This window comes from Zea mays, chromosome 5 (genome assembly GCF_902167145.1).
Source record: "Zea mays cultivar B73 chromosome 5, Zm-B73-REFERENCE-NAM-5.0, whole genome shotgun sequence".
Classification (NCBI taxonomy): Eukaryota; Viridiplantae; Streptophyta; class Magnoliopsida; order Poales; family Poaceae; genus Zea; species Zea mays.
The window spans coordinates 225,992,064-226,009,397 of NC_050100.1; the positions used below are offsets into that span (position 1 = coordinate 225,992,064).

The window sequence follows — 17,334 nt, forward strand, 5'->3', positions numbered from 1 at the left end:
CATTGATGTTAATCCGATGATTAAACAAGATCGTATTGTATTAAATGAAACATAGAGTGACCACCCAGAAAAACAGTGCAACCACAAGCGCCATCATGGCTCTGGCTTTGGTAAATAGCTTTATAGACTTAGTGCTAGCAACCATACCTGAAAGATGGGCAAGAGTAGGCAACAGTGGTTTGGTGGCAGCTCACATTAACATGGGGTGGTAGTCTTAGCTAAGGTATCTCGCCCAGAGGGTCACCAATACTGACGTGGAAACCTTAGCGGGTGGCTTTGTACTAAGAATATTTTGTAAAAGACTCATAGTGGATCCCTAGCCATTCACCCCAGCAATGTTTAAGGGTCTGTACAACCCAGGCTAGGGATACACAGCTTGTGGGTAAAGTTGTACCAACTCTGTAGAGTGTAAAACTGATATGTCAGTCGTGCTCACGGTTAAGAGCAACCTAGACCCTCACATGATAAGTGAACTTAAAGATGTAGAATAAATCGTGATCCCGTGATTTTTAAGTGGTTTGCTTAAGTGGTTTCACTTAAGTGTTTTTATGTATAATCATACGCTCATGATTAATTGGGTTTTGGGATACACCTACAATCCTATCCTACTACTAATTAAGAATGGACCGTGGGCGCCCCGGCGCGGCCATGCCCCCGCCCATCTCTCACTGACATGCTGGCCCCACCAAGACACCCGCCTCCACCCTGCAAATGCGTGAGTCAATCGGCCGCCCACACCTCACCTCGCCTCGCCTCCCCGGCCATGCCTACGATCCGCCCGCCCCCGCCCCCGCCCCTGCCCCTGCCTCTGTATCCATCCCACGTCTTCTTCCATGCCCTCGCCTCAGTGCCCCCTCCTCCCTGTCCCGCACGTGATGCCCCACCATGACAGCCGCCGCTCCATCAACGACCTCGCCCTCCTTCCTCCACCGTCCCGCTCGCACGAATCTCCTTCGTTGCGACACTATCGTGGGCCTGCGGTGCAAGGAGATCGCCACGCTCGTTGTTGGGGCCTCTGCGCTCTCCTCCTGGCACGACGGCAGTCGTGGTGAGCCCCGACCCTACTTCATTCTTGAAAGCTTGGCACCTCCGCGCGGGATTGGGTGGGTTGGTTTTCTAGCAGACTGGTGAGGTTGGTGGCCCGCGCCTTCTACGATGACCACGATGGGTGCAACCCGCCACATGACGCCAACACTCGGTATGCCGTGCAGCTGCTCGACGTCTGTGGTGAGCCCCGACCCTACGTCATTCTCGAAACCCTAGCCGCAGTCGTTCCTGACCTCCGCGTGGTGTCAAGTGTGTTCGTTTTCTGGTAGGCTGGCGGACCGTGCCTTCTACAATGAAGTCTCTATGAACGGCGACAACCAACCATTGAATATTTGTAAGCTTTTTTGACCTTTTATATGGCCTGGCACTTCAATGGTAGACTAGTATAGAAGGCAAATTAATGAAATTGGTTGCAATTACAGATAGTGTGTTGCAAATAGCTTCCTTCCAATGTGAAAATTGTTTTTTTTTCAGGCAGCAGATCCAGGATTTTGATGCACTGCAGCACACAGTCTTTAAAGATATAGCGGTTCACATATGTGGGAGCGAGTCAAAAACAAAGACATGCAAATGTTGATATTTTAAAACTGAATAAGTCTTACTTTCTAATTTGCATAAACGTTGTTTGTGCTTTAGGTATTTCAGTAATGCCAGTCATCCAATTTTATCTTTTACTAAGTTCAACATTGAGATGGACCATAAAACATACCTCTGTCCCAAAATATAGGTACTCCTAGGTTTGAGTCAAACTGTTTTAGTTTTGACCAGGTTTATACGAAAAATATCTACACAAGTACATTGTAAAAAGTTATTTTATAATTGGTATAGCGATACTAATTTAGTGTTCTACATGTTGATAATTTTTACTATGATTTAGTCAACCCTAACTTCGTTTTAACCAAAGAATTTTGGGATGGACAAAATGGTTCTTTCAATAACCCATTGTTTTGTTTTATATGTTGATCAGCTCATCACAATGGCTTTGATAGTGACTTTGCTTTTTAAGGTGCAGTCAATACACATGGCATCTAGCAAATCATAGAAGAAGCTATTTGCAGAAGAAGTTATTTGCACAGGAAACACCATGCTATTGCCACCCCTCTCCGTGGTGAGTGTTAGTAAACCTCTTAGGGGTGTTTGGTTTCTACTAATTTTTAGTCCCTCCATTTTATTCTATTTTAGTTCCCAAATTGATAAATATGTAAACTAAAACTCTATTTTAGTTTTCGTAATTGGCAATTTAGAGACTAAAATGGAATAAAATACAACAACAACAACAACAAAGCCTTTTTTTCCCAAGCACGTTGGGGTAGGCTAGAGATGAAACCCCGTATGAAAACCTCAGAGCTCAACCCCCAAAGAGAAAAAGGGGAAACAAAGGCAAAGGAGAACCGAAAAACGATGAAACGGGGAAACACATAAAAGAGATAAAACCCACAAGAACCAGCAAGATCTAAATGGGCACAAGAAAAGGTCAAACGATTAAAGAGGAAAAGCGAAAACTATAAATCAAGGTTCTGGCACGTGAATCGCACACTTCCACCCCTTCCTATCCACGGCGAGCTCTTTATCAATATTCCACTCCTTCAGGTCCCTCTTCACAGCCTCTGTCCACGTCAAGGTTGGTCGACCTCTACCTCTCTTCACATTCTCGGGACGCCTAATTATTCCGATATGCACTGGTGCCTCCTCAGATCTTCGTTGGATATGTCCAAACCATCTCAAACGATGTTGCATAAGCTTCTCCTCAATTGGCGCCACTCCTACCCTCTCTCGTATATCATCATTCCGGACTCGGTCTCTCCTTGTGTGGCCACATATCCAGCGCAACATACGCATCTCTGCCACGCATAGTTGTTGGACATGTCGTCTTTTAGTGGGCCAACATTCTGCTCCATACAACATAGCCGGCCGGATTGCTGTCCTGTAGAATTTGCCTTTTAGTTTGTGTGGCACCCGGGGGTCGCATAAGACACCCGCCGCTTGCCGCCACTTCAACCATCCAGCTTTAATTCTATGACTGACATCCTCATCGATGTCTCCATCCTTCTGAAGCATTGATCCTAAGTAACGAAAAGTGTCTTTTTTGGGTACCACTTGCCCATCAAGACTAACATCGCCATCTTCATACCCCATGGCACTGAAATCACACTTCATATATTCCGTTTTAGACCTACTAAGCCTAAAACCTTTTGCTTCCAGCGTCTGCCTCCACAATTCCAACTTTTGCGAAACACCGCTCCTACTCTCCTCAATAAGTACCACATCATCGGCAAAAAGCATACACCACGGTATATCTCCTTGTATGTCCCTTGTGACCTCATCTATCACCAAAGCGAAAAGATAAGGGCTCAAAGCCGACCCTTGATGTAGTCCTATGTTAATTGGAAAGTCATCGGTGTCCCCATCACTTGTTCGGACACTTGTCACAACATTAGTGTACATATCTTTAATGAGATTAATGTACTTTGTTGCTACTTTGTGTTTTTCCAAGGCCCACCACATTAGTGGAATAAAATGGAGGGGCTAAAAATTAGTCCATAGAAACCAAACACCCCTTAATGTTATTTCATAAAATGTGTAGGTGGCCCATCCTGTACTGTAACAAATTGTGTAATGGTTGAAGACTGGAAGTGATGCTTATGTACTTTTCCATTATCTGAGTCACACTTACCAAAATGAGCATATCTTTGCACGCTAAGTTCGAACATGCACTTGAATTTTTGTGTAGGCACCTGATGGATTCGTTCTTTGGGGAAACATTTTGTTGGCTAGGAAACCCACTTATTCCGCGTGGGTCACCAGCATCTCTTCGAATTTGTAAGGCAAGGTTTATGATTTAGTGTTTCTTTCAAAGTAACTACAATTGATCTTTCTTTGCTTCCAACATAATCATGTCATTTATTTTAACTTTCTTCAATTCTTCTAACATGGTAAGATATTTGTAAAGTCAGCGGTTTTGCAGATACATTTATGTGACAGAAGTTGGCAGGTTTTGTAGTTCCACCAAGTCATATAGATGGAATAAATATATCTGAATAACTTATGCTAGGAAAAATTTATGCAGTTTAATGCAGTTTATTTCAACCACCTTGACTTTTTCTTATTTTTCTGTTGCTCCAGGAATCAAGTAAAATGTCAAAGAGAAAACTTGTTCTGGGGACTGTTCACTGAACTTAGCAGATTATGCATCTGCTAGATAATCCTACCATTGTCTGTGCCTAGCAGTGCAACAGACCTGGTCCCATCACTCCATGTATGCCTCTTATCAAATATATGGCTCCATGTATTGGGCTATCAAGATTTATTTTGGCTTGTGGTTCTTGTTAGATAACTACATTATGTGGCATTTAGTGTTATTTTCTCTTTCCAGCTTACTTTAAGCCTGGCAGAAGTAAGAGTATCTCAACAGTCACCTGGTGCTTCACAGCGTTTTATTGCTGTCCCATTGTCACCTTCCTCTGCCGACTCGGTTCCTTCTGGAAAAGATTAGGTTTCTATCATTAAGGTGGTCTTGAGAAATATAAAAGTCGTAAGAGATCCCGTGCATACACGGAGGTTCAGAAAGAGTCACCAAGACTATGACGACAGTGAGATGTATTGTTTTCACATTTATTGTTGCAGAGTTTTCTTATGACACCGACTCTCTTGATGATGATCTGGATGGCAGAGTGTAGGATGATGAGTTTGTGTGTTCAGCCATCAGGAAGTCCTTTAGCTATGGGTCGCTGTAGATTATGAATGTCGGTGCCCTACTATATGCATCTAGGATCGATGGAGACGATGAGGGCTAGGTAAATTACAGTCACCAGAATTCCGATGTCAGTTATCATGATGAGTAAGTGCCATCCTCCACAACCGAGGAGCATCACTACCGGATAACGGGTTTCGCCGAGTACAAGTGATTAGCTGAGTGTTTTTTCAAACACTCGATAAATAAGCTCTTTGTCAAGTGTCAAATAAAAACACTCAATAAAAAACACTCGATAAATAATTTATCCATGAGTTTAATTGCTTTCTGTAGTAATCTAAAGCTTAATGAAACCAAATATACTATGTTTTATGTACTAGCCTTTGGAGTTTGCTTAGCTTTATAGGGTGTTTCGTTTATAGGGACTGATTTTTAGTTCCTCTATTTTATTATATTTTAGTCCCTAAATTAATAAATACGAAAACTAAAATTTCTGTTGTAATTTTCGCATTTGGCAATTTTAGAGACTAAAATGGCGGGATTAAAAATTAGTAACTAGAAACCAAACACCCCCTTAGTCATCACTTCTTAGACTTTATTTTTGTTATATTCGTATTGTAGTGTAATTTGATTTGTACAAATTTAGTTCTATATTAATTATTGACAAAGAATTTGCGAGAGATTAAGGTCAATGATAATGTGTTGTTTGTTTTTATGTAATCCTTGTGCTATAATATTTTATTGAATAATTTGTGTGTCATTGCAACGCACTAGCATTACGCAAACTCAAATAAAATTTTATATATCATAGTCATGCTTGCAATTACGTATCTATGTTTTATATTAAATTTTAACTTTCATGGCAACGCACGGGCACATACCTAGTTAGTAAGACATGTGTTACTAATAAAATATTAACCAACTAAAATGCTTACCGCTTAACCATAGCCTACCTTATTAACCTTGCATAATTCCTCCCATTTGCTGAGCCCCCACCATAATTGAGCCCACCCCTTGCTAAATTTTTTATCAGAAGATGATGAGGAAGACTTTAACGAGTACTGAGTCTAGCGACACTCCGGTCATCTTCCTGTGGGAGATTGCCCATGATATTTCTGTTATATTTTGATGATAATACTGTTTAAGACTTTTAAGTCTAGATGATGTAATAAAGTTATTATACTCTCTTTTACGCCTTTATTGCATTGTATTTTGATATATTACACGTGTGACGTCAACATATGTGTGAAAAATGGATTCTGGCACACATACACTATACATTCGGTTTTGCCCCTAAAACTAGGAGTGACAGTCACTCGCATAAACCCAATCTCTAGTGCTCTATGTGGTCTAGCCCAATAAGAGCCAATCTCATAAACTTAGACCTCCTCGGGATCTCTATGCAAGATCCCACACGTCTAGAAAAATAAAGAAGGGTTTCACTCTCAGTCTAGTCCCGGCGAAATTAGATCCATCAATCATGTCCAATGCCCAACTTCTTGCAGCTTCTAGCCACCAAAAGTTGTTGCGGACTGCCAAACGCTCAGCTTTTCAGCCAGCTTCTATAAAATCCGTTTGGGTGGTTGAGTCATTGCAATAGTAGGAATCCGTCACTTTCTAGATTCTGAGCCCTATGGATATCTTTATCTTCCTCCGCACGTAATCCTAATGATACTCAGATTCTCTACACAGCCAGATTCTCCCCACAGCCAGATTCTCAGAAAAGCTAGCCAGAAAAAAGCTGAACCAAACAAGCCCTTTCTCTTTCTAACCCCCTCTTGAGGTCCTCAACTTTGTTGTTACCATGAAATGTGTGTTATATAACTAGTCTAAAGGAAAAAATCCACATTCTCGCGGGTGGTCCGGAGCTAGGTAGCCTCTTAGCCTAGTCCCATACCATAAGCCTACACCTCCCACTGCCCTAGAATAGCTGACCTAGTATTTTATAGACCAGGTACATGAAAGACCTATGCCTCATTCAAAATTAAGGGTCAGATCTCATAAACTCCGCTTCGCAAAAACCCAGTTATATAATTCGATGGAATGAGTACGACAAAGCTAAGATCTCGATGGCTCACTGCTAAGCACTACTCCTAAGCCACTCTCGGAATACCTTACACTCCTAAGCACTATTCTTAAACCACATTCGGGAGTAGCTCCCTGGACTAAAGGCAGCCCCCACATCTAGGATAACCTCTTGGGAGCCTTAACGACGGGGGATGGGAAAGGTAAACTCTTGGCTTCCCAAAACTGGATAAGCATGAGGGGGAGACCACTTTCTTTGCCTTATGCAGCAACAACATATGCCGACAAGCAACCCACCTGGCATGAAGGCTACATGCACTATGATGCTGCATGAGGTTGGGATTCTGTAGATAGGACCCAAACCTTTTTGTGGGCCCAACAAACCCTCGGACAAATGGGTCCGAAGGGAATACAAAGCCCTAGAGAAGAACACTTTCTTCTGCAGCTCCGAGCCTTCAAAATGGCTCCGGACAGGTAAAATACCACCCGGACCTCAGGGCATGTGAGGTACGGTATCGCCAAATATCCAGACAAAGGGTGGCCGAAGCCTGGACCCCTTAGGTGCGGTCCGAGCCCACGGTCAGAGAAGGCCTAGGAATGCCATGCCATTGCTTATTCGCGGGCCTGCCCCTTATCTATGTAGAGGTTCGATGCCGACACGTGGCGTAAGCCATCGGACGATGCCTGATCAAAGCCTCTGACATAAGGCTCACCATCATGGAGTACAGGTAGCGTATCCCTGGCATTAAATGCACGCGGTGCGCCAGGCCTGTAACATGCGAATTTTATTGTTACCCTCACGTTACCGAGTCAAGAGCATTGACCCAATGCGCCGTTTGGGCACCTTTCAACTTTCATTATGACTACCACTATGTTCGTGCGTTACTGAGGCATGAAGGGATGGGCGGAGGAGATGAGACGACATTGCACACACCTATGCATGACAGCGTACCAGGCTATGCCACAACCTACAACAGGGGCTGCACACGTACTCTGAGTAAGACTAAGAAGGAGGATAAGATGTCAGGAGCCTGAGCGATGACCGAGAAGGGATAGACGCTCAGGAAGATCTAGCATTGTCAGCTCTATCCGGTATTTCCCGTTCTACATTGTAAACTCTTCTAGGCCCACCTGTTGGGGCTTGAACTCCCTTGTAATGCGCCTCCCTTGGATTTTAAAAGGGAGAGCACTTGCTCTGTAGCGGGGGAGGTCGATTCATACTCAGACCTTTGGCTCTCAAACACTCAAAGCAATACAACTCATAGTGGATGTAGGATATTACGCTCTAGCGGTCCGAACCACTATAAACCCTTGTGTTCTTGTGTCCATCTAGAAGGAGAGACAAGCACCTAAGCCTACTCCTCATCAGAGGACCAGGGCAGGTGCAATTTGCCACTCGTCCGGAGGATTTCCCCCTCCGACAAATATAATTATCAATGATTGGATATAGCTAGCATACCGTGGTGCAGTCATTTTGCTAGGTGAGGTAGTCGTCTCGCTCGATGTAGTGCAGACGAGTAGCAGAATCGTACCGTTTGATATATTCGATCGAGTAGTCGTGTCGAAGACACTCCCAAAAAATGTGATTGTCCATGTTCACCCGAGAAGGTGATTGTTTAAATGACAATCATTTTGAAGACTCTGCTCTTTCCATCTATGTGCTTGCGGAGCCACGACAATGGAGATTTAGTGCAATTAACTACAAAATAGAGGGATCATGGAGAAGTTTTTAGTAATATAGGATCAAGAGCACCACACCGTCTATCTCGTCATGCACATGTGCACGCTGGGCAAGCGAGCATGCGTGACACGTGGGTCTCTTTCTTCCAACTTCACAACAATATTGCCGGCGTTTCGACCCCGGGGGGTCCCTGGACCGACGAGTAAATTGTCGCCGCGTGTCCCAGCCCAGATGGGTCAGCGCGAGATGGAGCACGAAGTGGGGAAGAGACAAGCGAAAGGGGAAACCCGCTGCCTCCGTGTTGTCCTGCGCCCAGGTCGGGTGCGCTTGCAGTAGGGGGTTACAAGCGTCCGCGAGGGAGAGAGAGAGACTATCCGGCAGCCCGTTCTCCCGCACGGCCAACCTTCTCGTATGAGAGCCCTAGACCTTCCTTTTATAGGCGTAAGGAGAGGGCCCAGGTGTACAATGGGGGGTGTAGCAGTGTGCTAACGTGTCTAGAAGAGAGGAGCTAGAGCCCTAAGTACATGCCATCGTGGCAGTCGGAGAGGTTTTGGCACCCTGTTCATGTGATGTCGTGGTCGTCGGAGGAGCGCTTGGGACCTGTGGAAGGACAGCTGTCGGGGCTGTCGGATCCTTGCTGACGTCTCCTTGCTTCCGTAAGGGGCTGAGAGCCGCCGTCGTCATGGAGCACACGGGGTGCCATCATTACTTGTTTACTGGGGCGAGCCAGATGGGACGCTGGTCTTGTTCCCCGTAGCCTGAGCTAGCTAGGGGAAGGGTAATGATGGCCTTCCCTGTGACGTGGCGGGTCCGAGCCCGAGATCGGGCGAGGCGGAGACCGTCTTCCGAGGCCGAGGCTGAGTCCGAGCCCTAGGGTCGGGCGAGGCGGAGTTCGTCTTCCGATGTCGAGGCTGAGTTCGAGCCCTGGGTCGGGCGAGGCGGAGACCGTCTTCCGAGGCCGAGGCTGAGTCCGAGCCCTGGGGTCGGGCGAGGCGGAGTCCGTCTTCCGAGGCCGAGGCTGAGTCCGAGCCCTGGGGTCGGGCGAGGCGGAGCTTCCTATGGCGCCCGAGGCTGGACTTAGCTGCTGTCAGCCTCACTCTGTCGAGTGGCACAGCAGTCGGAGCGGCGCAGGCGGCGCTGTTTTCTTGTCAGGTCGGTCAGTGGAGCGGCGAAGTGACTACGATCACTTCGGCTCTGTCGACTGAAGAGCGCGCGTCAGGATAAGGTGTCAGGCGATCCTTGCATTAAATGCTCCTGCGATACGGTCGGTTGGCGTGGCGATCTGGCCAAGGATGCTTCTCTGCGAAGACTGGGCCTCGGGCGAGCCGAAGGTGTGTCTGTCGCTTGAGGGGGCCCTCGGGCGAGACGTGAATCCTCCGGGGTCGGCTGCCTTTGCCCGAGGTCGGGCGAGGCGAGAACGTGTCCCTTGAGTGGACTGAGCCTTGACCTTAATCGCGCCCATCAGGCCTTTGCAGCTTTGTGCTGATGGGGGTTACCAGCTGAGATTAGGAGTCTTGGGGGTACCCCTAATTATGGTCCCCGATAGTAGCCCCCGAGCCTCGAAGGGAGTGTTGATACTCGCTTGGAAGCTTTTGTCGCACTTTTTTGCAAGGGGACCGACCTTTCTCGGTTGCGTTTCATTCTGGTGGGTGCGCGCGAGCGCACCCGCCGGGTGTAGCCCCCGAGGCCTCGGAGGAGTGGTTTGACTCCTTTGAGGTCTTAGCGCGTTTCATGATGCTTCGGCTGGTCTGGTTGTTCCCTCATGCGAACTGGCCGTAGCCCGGGTGCATAGTCGAGTTCCAAGTTCTCGGGCTGGTATGTTGACGCTGTCAACGGTTTGGCTGGAGCCGGGTTTGCGAGAGCAGCCCCCGAGCCTCCGCACAGAGCGAGAGGACGGTCAAGGACAGACTCGGCTTTTTTCATACGCCCTTGCGTCGCCTTTCCGCAAGGAGGAGGGGGGAAAGCGCCATGTTGCCCTCGGAGGGCGTCGAACATGGTGTCTCCAGTGAGTTGCTAGCGGGTGATCCGAGTGGACGCCCGTGCCCCGTTCGATAAGGGTCGGCTAGTGGCCCAGAGGCGCGCTCCAAAAGTACCTGCAGGTGATTTGCTGGACCCGGTCCCGTTTGATAGGGTCCGAGGGCTCGATGCCTCCCTCTGATGGGATTCCGTTACAAAATCGCTCCCGTTGGTCTCGGAAATGTCCTAGGGTACCTTGGGAGCGTAGCCCGAGCCTTGGTTGTGTATCGAACGTACCCAGAGTCATCCCTCGCTCTGCGTGCTCTGAGGCGGCTGTCGAACCCTTCGGGGCCAGCCTACGAACCTCTGATCAGTAGTGGGCGCGGAGCCCGAGTGGCTTGAGGCGGCTGTCGAACCCCTCCGAGGGGGCCAGCCTTCGAACCTCTGACCAGTGGTGGGCGCGGAGCCCGAGTGCTCTGAGGCGGCTGTCGAACCCTTCCGAGGGGCCAGCCTTCGAACCTCTGATCAGTAGGAGGGCTCAGAGCCCGAGTGCTCTGAGGCGGCTGTCGAAACCTTCCGAGGGGCCAGCCTTCGAACCTCTGATCAGTAGGAGGGCTCGGGGCCCGCTTCCTTCGTGGAGAAGGATCCCTTTCGAAGTATCCCCTTTCTCGGTCCCTGTGGCAAGAGAGAGAAAGAGGAGGAGGAAAAGGATACAAAATCGAACGACGTGGCGCACCTTTTTTGACGCGGTCATTATGGCGGAGGTGAAGCGTCGCCTGCTTCGCCTGCCAAAGGTGCCGCCTGTCCTGCCACAGAGTTAATGCGACGAGACGAGTGGTTCGCGGGGCAGCCGTTGTGCGTGCGCGAGCCGTTCGAGGAACGAAACACGGGTGCGTCGTCTTCACTCCGTGGGTGAGGGCTCTCTCGCTGTCCCAGGAGGGGACATGAGCTTGTGACGCCCTCGGGCGTCTTGTCGTAGCCGAAGCACCAAGTCGCCCATCTGGAGGTCTTGGGACTGCACCCCTCGGGCGTGGTAGCGTCGCAGGGACTGCTGATACCGCGCCGAGTGTAGTAAGGCCATGTCCCGAGCCTTTTCCAGCTGGTCCAGTGAGTCTTCTCGGTTGGTTCGATTGCTTTGGTCGTCGTACGCCCTCGTCCTCGGGGAACCGTATTCTAAGTCTGTGGGCAAGATGGCCTCGGCCCCATAGACTAGAAAGAACGACGTGAAGCCCGTGGCTCGGCTCGGCTTTGTCCTTAGACTCCAGACCACCGAGGGGAGTTCCTTCATCCATCGCCTACCGAACTTGTTGAGGTCGTTGTAGATCCGCGGCTTGAGTCCTTGCAGAATCATGTCGTTGGCACGCTCTACTTGCCCATTCGTCATGGGGTGAGCTACGGCGGCCCAGTCCACCCGGATGTGGTGATCCTCGCAGAAGTCCAGGAACTTTCTGCCGGTGAACTGGGTGCCGTTGTCGGTGATGATGGAGTTCGGGACCCCAAAGCGATGGATGATGTTGGTGAAGAACGCCACCGCCTGTTCAGACCTGATGCTGTTTAGGGGTCGAACCTCGATCCACTTGGAGAATTTGTCGATGGCGACCAGCAGGTGCGTGTAGCCCCCGGGCGCCTTCTGCAAGGGATCGACGAGGTCCAGACCCTACACAGCAAATGGCCAGGTGATGGGGTATTGTCTGCAGAGCCTGAGCGGGCAGGTGGGTCTGCTTCGCGTAGAATTGACACCCTTGGCAGGTGCGTAACAATCCTAGTGGCATCGGCCACCGTGGTTGGCGAGTAAAAACCTTGTCGGAAGGCATTCCCAACGAGGGCTCGAGGTGCTGCGTGGTGACCGCAAGCCCCCGAGTGTATTTCTTGTAATAACTCCTGACCTTCGGCGATGGATATGCATCGCTGGAGGATGCCTGAGGGGCTGCGGTGGTAGAGCTCCTTCCCGTCCCCCAGCAAGACGAATGACTTGGCGCGCCGCGCCAGTCGCCGAGCTTCGGCTCGGTCGAGGGGCAGCTCTCCTCGGTGGAGATATTGCAGGTATGGGGTCTGCCAGTCTCGATTAGGCGGGACCCCATTCCGCTCTCCCTCGACGCGCAGTGCCTCACCCTTGGGGGCCGAGGGTGCCTCGGGCTGAGCCGAGGGCGCCTCGGGCAGGGTCGAGACCTTCTCAGGCTCGGGCATGTCGTTGGTCTTGACTGAGGGTTGATGTAGGTCTCGGGAGAAGATGTCTGGGGGAACCGTTGTCTGCCCCGAGGCTATCTTAGCCAGCTCGTCCGCAGTCTCGTTGTATCGTCGGGCGATGTGGTTGAGCTCGAGCCCGTAGAACTTGTTCTCCAGGCGTCGAACCTCATCGCAGTAGGCTTCCATCTTCGGGTCGTGGCAATCGGAGTTCTTCATGACTTGGTCGATGACGAGTTGCGAGTCGCTGCGAGCGTCGAGGCGTCGGACCCCTAGCTCGATGGTGATGCGCAACCCGTTAACCAGAGCCTCATACTCTGCCACATTGTTGGACGCAGGGAAATGGAGGCGCAGCACGTAGAGGAGGTGCTTCCCGAGGGGTGAGATGAAGAGCAGGCCCGCGCCCACTCCTGTTTTCATCAGCGACCCGTCGAAAAACATGGTCCAGAGTTCCGGCTGGATCGGAGCCGCTGGAAGCTGGGTGTCGACCCATTCAGCCACAAAGTTCGCCAAGACTTGGGACTTGATGGCCTTCCGAGGGGCGAACGAGATTGTCTCGCCCATGATCTCCACCGCCCATTTTGCAATCCTACCCGAGGCCTCTCGGCACTGGATGATCTCCCCCAGGGGGAAGGATGACACCACAGTCACCGGATCAGACTCGAAGTAGTGTCGCAACTTTCGTCGCGTCAGAATTACCGCGTACAGTAACTTCTGGATTTGCGGGTAGCGGATTTTGGTCTCGGACAGTACTTCACTGATGAAGTAGACCGGCCTCTGGACGGGCAATGCATGCCCCTCTTCTCGTCTCTCAACTACGATCGCGGCGCTGACCACCTGAGTGGTAGCGGCGACGTAGATCAAGAGGGCTTCTCCGGCAGCGGGGGGCACCAAGATGGGTGCGCTGGTAAGGAGCGCTTTCAGGTTCCCAAGGGCTTCCTCGGCCTCGGGGGTCCAAGCGAAGCGCTCGGTCTTCCTCAAGAGGCGGTACAGAGGTAGGCCTCTTTCGCCGAGGCGCGAGATGAAACGGCTCAGGGCCGCAAGACATCCCATGACCCTCTGTACTCCTTTCAAGTCCTTGATGGGGCCCATGTTGGTGATGGCCACGATTTTCTCCGGGTTGGCCTCGATACACCGCTCGGAGACGATGAACCCCAGGAGCATGTCTCGAGGGGACTCCAAAGACACACTTCTCGGGGTTGAGTTTTACGCCTTTCGCCTTGAGACACCGGAATGTCGTTTCAAGGTCGGAGAGGAGGTCGGAGGCTTTCATCGTCTTGACTACGATGTCATCGATGTAAGCCTCGACCGTTCGACCAATGTGCTCTCCGAACACGTGGTTCATGCACCTCTGGTATGTCGCACCCGCATTCCTCAAACCGAATGGCATAATAACGTAGCAGTACATGCCAAAGGGTGTGATGAAAGAAGTCGCGAGCTGGTCGGACTCTTTCATCCTGATTTGGTGATACCCTGAGTAGGCATCGAGGAAAGACAGGGTTTCGCACCCAACAGTGGAATCCACGATTTGATCGATGCGAGGCAGAGGGTAGGGAACCTTCGGACATGCTTTGTTTAGACCAGTGTAGTCTACACACATCCGCCATTTCCCTCCTTTCTTTCTCACAAGCATAGGGTTGGCAAGCCATTTGGGATGGAATACCTCTTTGATGAACCCTGCGTCCATCAGCTTGTGGATCTCCTCGCCTATGGCTCTGCGCTTTTCTTCGTCGAATCAGCGTAGAGGCTGCTTCACGGGTCGGGCTCCAGCTCGGATATCCAGCGAGTGCTCGGCGACATCCCTCAGTATGCCAGGCATGTCCGAGGGACTCCACGCAAAAACTTCAACGTTCGCGCAGAGAAAGTCGACGAGCACTGCTTCCTATTTGGGGTCGAGCTCGGAGCCGATCCGTATCTGCTTGGAGGCGTCGTTGCTGGGGTCGAGAGGGACGGATTTGACCGTCTCAGCTGGCTCGAAGTTGCCGGCGTGGCGCTTCGCATCTGGCGCCTCCTTGGAGAGGCTCTCCAGGTCGGTGATGAGGGCCTCGGATTCAGCGAGGGCCTCGGCGTACTCCACGCACTCCACGTCGCATTCGTACGCGTGTCGGTACGTGGAGCCGACGGTGATGACCCCGTTGGGGCCCGACATCTTGAGCTTGAGGTAGGTGTAGTTGGGGACGGCCATGAACTTGGTGTAGCATGGCCTCCCCAGCACTGCGTGGTAGGTTCCTCGGAACCCGACCACCTCGAACGTGAGGGTTTCCTTTCGGAAGTTGGAGGGAGTCCCGAAGCAGACGGGCAGATCGAGTTGCCCAAGGGGTTGGACGCGTTTCCCGGGGATGATCCCGTGAAAAGGCGTCGCGCCGACCCGGATCTAGGACAAATCGATCTGCAGGAGCCCGAGGGTCTCGGCGTAGATGATGTTGAGGCTGCTGCCTCCGTCCATGAGGACCTTGGTAAGCCTGATGTTGCCGATGACGGGATCAACAACAAGCGGGTACTTCCCTGGGCTCGGCACACGGTCGGGGTGGTCGCCCTGGTCGAAGGTGATGGGCTTGTCAGACCAGTCTAGGTAGACTGGCGCCACCACCTTTACCAAGTAGACCTCCCGGCGCTCTTGCTTGCGGTGCCGAGCCGAGGCATTCGCCACATGCCCACCGTAGATCATGAAGCAGTCGTGGACCTCGGGGAACTCCTCTGCCTTGTGATCCTCCTTCTCGAAGTCGTTGTGGGCTCGACCACCTTCCGCCGGTGGCCCGGCCCTGTGGAAGTGGCGCCGAAGCATGACACATTCCTCAAGGGTGTGCTTGACGGGACCCTGATGATAGGGGCACGACTCCTTAAGCATCTTGTCGAACAGGTTGGCGCCTCCGGGAGGCTTCCGAGGGTTCCTGTGCTCGGCGGCGGCGACAAGGTCCGCGTCGGCGGCGTCGCGTTTCGCTTGCGACTTCTTCTTGCCCTTCTTCCTCGCGCCGCGCTGAGCGGACGCCTCGGGGACGTCTTCCGGCTGGCGCCCCTGAGGCTGCTTGCCCTTCCGGAAGATGGCCTCGACTGCCTCCTGCCCAGAGGAGAACTTGGTGGCGATGTCCATCAGCTCGCTCGCCCTGGTGGGAGTCTTGCGACCCAGCTTGCTCACTAGGTCGCGGCAAGTGGTGCCGGCGAGGAACGCGCCGATGACATCTGAGTCGGTGATGTTGGACAGCTCGGTGCGCTGCTTCGAAAATCGCCGGATGTAGTCCCGGAGGGATTCTCCCGGCTGCTGGCGGCAGCTTCGGAGATCCCAGGAGTTCCCAGGGCGCACGTATGTGCCCTGGAAGTTGCCGGCGAAGGCTTTGACCAGGTAGTCCCAGTTGGAGATCTGCGCGGGAGGCAGATGCTCCAGCGAGGCTTGGGCAGCGTCGGAGAGGAACAGGGGAAGGTTGCAGATGATGAGGTTGTCATTGTCCGTTCCACCCAGCTGGCAGGCCAGCCGGTAGTCCGCGAGCCACAGCTCCGGCTTTGACTCCCCCGAGTACTTGGTGATGGTAGTCGGGGTTCGGAACCGGGTCGGGAACGGCGCCCGACGTATGGCCCGGCTGAAAGCCCGTGGACCGGGTGGTTCGGGCGAGGGGCTCCGATCCTCCCCGCTGTCGTAGCGTCCCCCACGCCTGGGGTGGTAGCCTCGGCGCACCTTTTCGTCGAGGTGGGCTCGACGGTCGCGGCGGTGGTGCTCGTTGCCGAGGCGACCCGGGGCCGCAGGCGCGGTGTTCCGCGTGTGCCCGGTGTGGACCGAGGCTTCCCGCATGAATCAGGAAGTCGCAGCGCGATGCTCCGGGGGTACCTCTGCCTTCAGGAGGCAGAGCTCTCGGCCCGCCGGACCGCGGCGTCTTCTAGGAGATTCTTGAGCTCTCCCTGGATACGCCGCCCCTCGGTGGTGGATGGTTCCGGCATCGCTCGGAGTAGCATTGCTGCTGCAGCCACGTTCTGGCCGACCCCACTGGAAGCCGGAGGCAGCCTTGCCCTGGCATCGTCGGCGATGCGGTGCTGGAAGTCCTGGGCCAGGTGACGCGCTTCTCTGGCCGGTGCTCGATGAAAGTCGCCTAGAGGGGGTGAATAGGGCGAAACTAAAATTTACAAAATTAATCACAAATACAAGTCGAGTTAGCGTTAGAAATATAAACGAGTCCGCGAGAGAGGGTGCAAAACAAATCGCAAGCAAATAAAGAGTGTGACACGCGGATTTGTTTTACCGAGGTTCGGTTATCGCAAACCTACTCCCCGTTGAGGTGGTCACAAAGACCGGGTCTCTTTCAACCCTTTCCCTCTCTCAAACGGTCCCTCGGACTGAGTGAGCTTTTCTTCTCAATCACTTGGAACACAAAGTTCCCACAAGGACCACCACAAGATTAGTGTCTCTTGCCTCAATTACAAGTGAGTTTGATCGCAAGAAAGAATCAAAGGAAGAAGAAAGCAATCCAAGCGCAAGAGCTCGAAAGAACACAAGCAAATCTCTCTCACTAATCACTAGGGCGTTGTGTGGAGTTTGGAGAGGATTTGATCACTTGGGTGTGTCTAGAATTGAATGCTAGAGCTCTTGTAAGTAGTTGAAGTGGGAAAACTTGGATGACTTGAATGTAGGGTGGTTGGGGGTATTTATAGCCCCAACCACCAAACTAGCCGTTTGGTGGTGGCTGACTGTCGTATGGTGCACCGGACAGTCCGGTGCACACCGGACATGTCCGGTGCGCCAGCCACGTCACCAAGGTCGTTG

The 17,334-nt window shown here is 51.8% G+C and overlaps 1 long non-coding RNA gene across 1 annotated transcript; it reads left to right on the forward strand.

Annotated features, from left to right (window-relative positions):
- The first annotated feature begins 824 nt into the window (after nt 1-824).
- LOC103627923 (uncharacterized) lies at nt 825-5,041 on the forward strand. The gene is made up of 3 exons (XR_002748292.2): nt 825-2,155; nt 3,779-4,303; nt 4,421-5,041. It is a non-coding gene; the product is annotated as an uncharacterized lncRNA (long non-coding RNA).
- Nucleotides 5,042-17,334: the final 12,293 nt, after the last annotated feature.